The sequence below is a fragment of the Onychomys torridus genome, chromosome 8, assembly GCF_903995425.1.
Source record: "Onychomys torridus chromosome 8, mOncTor1.1, whole genome shotgun sequence".
NCBI classification, from domain to species: domain Eukaryota; kingdom Metazoa; phylum Chordata; class Mammalia; order Rodentia; family Cricetidae; genus Onychomys; species Onychomys torridus.
In genome coordinates, this window is record NC_050450.1 from 92,566,737 (window position 1) to 92,572,736 (window position 6,000).

At 47.3% G+C, this 6,000-nt stretch overlaps 1 protein-coding gene across 1 annotated transcript in view; it reads left to right on the forward strand.

The window, feature by feature from the left end:
• Window positions 1–6,000, forward strand: part of Itgb3 (integrin subunit beta 3) — a 55,266-nt gene that overhangs the window by 37,047 nt on the left and 12,219 nt on the right. The gene's annotated exons all lie outside the window — the stretch shown is intronic.

Here is a 6,000-nt window from a genome sequence, read left to right on the forward strand (position 1 = left end):
ATATAGGTACAGAGACCGGAAGTGGGCATTATGTGCCTTCCTCAATCACTTTCCATGTCACTTTTTGAAGATGAGATCTCTCATTGACCCTGGCGCTGACCAGTTGGCTGGGCTGGCCAATGAGCTCCAGGGATCAAACTGTTTTTGCTTCCCCAGTATTGGGATTACACAGTGCAGACATGGATGTGCCACTGAGCCTCACTTTACTTTTTAAAACATGGGTGCTGGAGATCTGAACTCAGGCCCTCTTGTTTGCAATTCGAGCTGTCTCTCCAGCCTGGAGACTATAATTTTGAGCCTGAAGGATCTGAGTTGTCCTTATTGCAAACTTCAATGTACCCCCTGAGGCCTATTGATAAACTGGTCCCAAAGAGGAGCCAAATCATTGTTAATACGGTCTTCATCCGAGTGCTCTCAGGGCAAATGGACAGTCTGAGCCTTGCTCTTGGCTCTGGAGGTAGGCTTATGTTGGACTGCAGTCACTGTTGTCAGCCTGTTTGGGACAGACAGGCTGCAGACATTGCAAGTTGGTTGGAACTGGGTTATGGGTATTCTGTGTGATCAGCTGAACAGACAGGTTATAATTATTCTCTGTGATAATCTAAGACCCAGATGGGCTTCATTTGCATTGGGGTTTAGCAGGCCAAGGTGAGTGACTCAGGTGTTCCCTTTAACATGGTGGCACAAGCCTAGAATCCTAGCATGGTAGGCTATAATCAGGAAGTCAGGGTCATCCTCAGCTACATAGCAAGTTTGAGGTTAACCAACATTCAACCACCACCACCATCACCACAGAGGAGCTCAATAAGAAAGATAAATATGCCATGTAAAAATAGGCCCCAAAGGGATTGAGAAATGGCTCAGTGGTTAAGAGTGTGGACTATTCTTGTAGATGACCTGAGTTCAGTTTCCGGGTAGTTCACACCTGCAACTCCAGCCCCAGAGGAGCTGATGCCTCTGACCTCCAGTGACACCTGCACTCAAAGTGCACATGGCCACCATACACATAATGGAAAGATCTTTTAAAAACACAGGACATATGATCGCAAACCCAAAAATGATACCTTTGCTGACCCGTGCCATTGTTGACTGCAGTTATCAGCAAGTTTTGAGAAACGGCTTGAGGGAGCATGGTTTCACTATTAGCTAAAGTAAATAGGGAGATTAGGACCCCAAAGATGAGAACAGGCACACCTGAGCAGTTTGAACTAGGGTGAGCCAGGAGTTTCGGGTCATTTTGAACATTTAAACGTGTTCATATTACCAAAGACGCACCCAAAGGAGCAAGCTGGGAATGCTGGGTGGGTTGCCCTTGGACTACAGAGGGCTTCTGGGCCCCCTCACTCCTCCAGGGCTGATTGGTTCTGGTCTATTGTGAGGTCTGCGGGAGGGATCCCAGCCAGAGTGCGCTTTTTTGGCTGCCAACCCCACAGAGCCTCAGCAATTCCCACTCCGAAGTGTAGAAATATCTGGTCCTGTGGGTTCCGTTCTAATCCGCCTAGGGGACTCATTTGGATGCATCACCCATTTTACTGCTTCTTGCCAGGGTATCTGGTGCCCATCCAGCTTCCTGTCTTGCTCTTGTGACACTGTTACCACATCCTTAGAGGCCCGTGGTCGTGGAGTGCTTGGCGTTGTGCTGACATTTGGTTCATATGGGTGAATGAGGGGTTATGCGTGATTCCTGAGCTATGCCCAGCCCGTCAGTATCCCTCCCCTCTGATGCCTGCCTTGTGACTCTGCTCTTCTCCTAGCCTGTGAGCTCTGAGCATTGCAGGTGATTCCTGGTCGGCTGCTTCTTACTTGCTCACACCTCTAACCACTCCCCTTCTTACCTCAGACAGCAGGGAGACAGGAAATGGGTCCTTCTCCTCAGGTTTTTCCCCACCTGCTACACACAGATAGGCTTCCTCTGTGGGATAGGCCCTGTCCTGTAGCCACATGGGAGGAACAGGTGTCAACAGACAATTTTTCTGTTTTGTGATATACCTAAGTGTCTTTCACATTAGGAGCCACAACCTGCCAGAACCCGGAAATGAGATGTCTGCCAAGAGTCCCCAGAGAGAGACTCATGGATAGGGGAATCCTGGGCAGTTTCATGGAGGTGGTCTTGTCTGCTGGAGCTCAAAGGAAGGCTGGTTCACACAGGAAAGGAGTGGAGTCATGAGTCATGGAAGTCTGGCTTTGCGGGGAGAGTAATCACTGACTGAAATGCTCCTCCTCCTCATCCACTCTCTTTTCTTGCTCCCTCCCCTGGCTTTCCTGTGAACCCAGCCCAGGCCCCCCTTTGGCTGGAGAGATGCCAGTGCTGTGACATTACTTACTACACTGTGGTTTCCTTTTAAGGGCTGACTCTGCCAGGGCTTGGGGTCAGCCTGCTGGCTCCGGCTGCCCACTTCCATTCCTAACATCACTCTCTGGCTGGCCTGGCAGATCATCTTGTCAAAGATCACTTTGTTTTGCCTCACAAAGGAAACATTGTGGGACAAGGGTTCTGTGGAGGCCGGGGCCTCTTCTGAGTGCCGCCAGGACTCTGTGGCATCCTTCTTTCCCCATCAGGAACCATGGCTAAAAGTAAGGCCTAGTGGACACCATGGTGTTCATTCTGCTCTCTGGCATACCCACCCCCAGCTGCTGTCTGGAGAGTTGACTGATTATAGCTCACAGTTGGCTTTCTTTGGAGCTGACAGGAACAGCCTTGCCTTCAGACTTCACCAATGACTGGTGAAGAAAGGTTTCTACAAGGGCATTTCCTTTCCTCAAAGTGAGCCTGGCTCTGTGGTGGCATTCACACCTCCAAACTCCCCATGGATTCAGGCTGAAGGGAGTTTCTAACCTAGACCACCTACCTGGTGTGTGTGTGTGTGTGTGTGTGTGTGTACAAGCATGCCTGTGTGGAAGTCAGATGATCACCCTGAGTGCCATTCCTTAGGAATTGCCTACCTTGCTTACTGAGACAGTGGACACTCCACTGGGACCTAGAGTATGTGAGTGAGCCCCAGGCCTCTTCCCATCTCTGCCTTCCTGTGTTGGGTTTACATGTATGTGCCAGCACATCTGGCTTTTTACATGGGTGCTGGAGATACAGCTCAGATCCTCTTGCCTCTCTGGCAATTCCTCTACTATTTCCCAAGCCTGGTTGGTGTTGACCATGCTTCTCTTCCTCCCTCCCTTCTCCCTAGTAAAGAAGACCCTAACCATTACCATGCCTCTAGAGAACCCAGCCTCAAGACTTAAAGTATTTCTGGTTCCAAGTTTTCCTGCCAGCAACCCCCCACCCTCCAACTCTAGATATCCCTAGACAGCTTGCTTCTGGTCCAATCTTCTGTTCTTAATTAAAAATGTTTATTTATTTATTTAGGGGTTTCAAGGCATGGTTTCTTTGTGTAGCCTTGGCTGTCCTGGATCTCGCTCTGTGGACTAGGCTGGCCTCAAACTCACAGAGACCCACTTGCCTCTGCCCCCGAGTGCTGGGATTAAAGACATGTGCCACTACCACCCAGCTATTTAGAAAAAAAATGGTTTACTTAAGTTTATTTGCATTGGTGTTTTGCCTGCATGTATGCCTGTGTGAGGTTGTCCAATCAATTGGAGGTGGAGTTACAGACAGTTGTGAGCTGCCATGTCAATGCTGGGAATTGAACCTGGGTCCCCTGGAAGAGCAGCCAGTGCTCTTGACTGCTGAGCCATCTCTCCAGCCCCAGTGTATAGCCTAGGCTGGCCTTGACCTTATGAGCTTTCTGCCTCTGACTCTTTAGCATACCCTACAGGCCAACCACAACTGGCCCATCTGTTCTAAGAAACACTTATTTTTTTCAAGGCAGTGATGTTGCTGAGTCTTGATTACATGTTTGAGTCTTGAATGATGGCTTGTTTATGAGAGGATAGTGCTGGAGCCGTGAGCAGAGGGATCCATAGTGTCCAACAGACAGTGGGCCCAATGATAGCCGTAGGTGTGCCCTTGCTGCTGCCAGAGTCTGGCCCTGGGCCACCCTCCTCACCTTCTTGGAGCTACGGATGTGGTTTCCAGACCAATATTTATTTGTTCCTTGTTTTTCCTCCGATTAACAGTCAAATCTTTATTATCCATCCAGTTCTTCCTGATGCAGAGGTCTAGAGAATGAGCCACTTCTTTTGGGGTTAATTGCCAGCTTTTCAACTCCTGTTAAGTGAATACTAGGGGGATGTCACATTGGGAGTTAAAACCTGCCTTTCAGCAGCCTGATGCCCCACTCCAGGCTCCCTCCCAGTCCTGCACTCAGGGAAGTGAAGGGATCCTCCATACCAAGGCTGATGGCTCTTTGCAACTCTGTAATACTACAACACAGGGCACAATTGATGTCTGTATGTATTTTCCATGCATTTGATGAGATTGTAAGATCCCCTGTAGGAAAGTCTTGTCTGCCATGCTCTCCACTGAATCTCCAGTACCCAGCATGTGGTACAAGTTCAGCCAGTATCTGTTGAGCAAATGGGTGAATGAACAAATATTAACTGTCTGCCTACTCTATAAAAGATTTCATGGTGATCTCTATTAATGATAAAACTAAGTGACATGTATCTCCTACCAAGAAGCTCATACTTTGGAAAGAGAAACCAATAAGCAAGCAAATGGGCAGAGAGTAAAGGTGGGTGTATCGGCAGCTATAATGTGTTGGGGGACCACATGAGAAGTCAGTTGACTCAATCTGAAGAGGTCAGAAGAAATTAATGGCAGGAAGGAGCACTTGAGTTGGGCCTGAAGGATGAATAGGGATTTGAAAAGTCACAGAGGTAAAGGTAAAAAGAACAATATGAACAGAAACAGGAGCCCACAGAAACAGTGCAGAAGAATGGGGTAAATTCAGAGTGTTGGCTAATATGTGGTCACTCAAGGCTGAGCCCCGACTCTGCTGTTTATAAGCTGTGGTCCAGGACAAGTTACATAACCTTTCTGACATTATGGGATTGTGGTAAAAATGAATAGGGTAACTCGCTATGACATGTACTTGGCACTTATTGGATGCTCAGCTAATGTCCCTGGACATTATTGTCGTTCCTATGAGTACTGGTGGCACAACTTCCATTGGGAATATTCATTTCCTTGGTTTTGGAAAGTAATGTAATTCTCCAAATGCTTTCCAAAGCTGCCCTACTGTGCTCTCAGCTGCATAGGGCACTGTTTCTCAAACTTTTTAATGCTGTGACCCTTTCATACACTTTCTCATGTTGTGGTGACCCCCAACCATGAAATTATTTCATTGCTACACTGTCACAAATCATAATGTAAATATCTGATATGCAGGATATTTGATATGTGACCCCCAAAGGGTTGACAGTGACACGGGACAACAGGATGTATTAATTATTTCTATTGCTGTTATAAAATACTGATAGAAATGAAGGAGGAAAGAGTTATTTGGCTAATGGCTTTAGAGGGTTCAGCCTATGTCTGCTTGGTCCCATATGCTTAGGTAGGACAGCATAACAGTAGGAACATGTGGCAGAGGAGAGCTGCTCACTTCATAGCCAACCTGGAAGCAGAGAAAAGTGTATGCGGACATTTCTCTCCCACCTGCCTCTTCCCAAATAAATACACAGAGGCTTATATGAATTATAAGTACTTGGCCAATAGCTCTCAGGCTTATTACTAATTAGCTCTTACATTTTAAGTTAACCATATTCCTTATTTATGCTCAGCCACCTGGTGGTACCTTTATTAGCATGGCATGTCCATCTCCTGCTCCTTCTGTGTCTGGCTGGTGACTCCTCTGACTCTGCCCTTCTTTCCCATCATCCTTAGTTTGGTCACCTCACCTATACTTTCTGACCGGCTACTGACCAATCAGAGTTTTATTAAACCAATTCAAGTGACAAATCTTTACAGTGTACAAGAGGATTATTATCCAATTCAAGCAAGCCAGGAATTGATCAGGGATATATCTATTATACCCTTGCAAGGACCGACTCCCAATGACCTATTTCTTCTAGCAAGGCCCCACCTCTCACGTTTCCAGAATC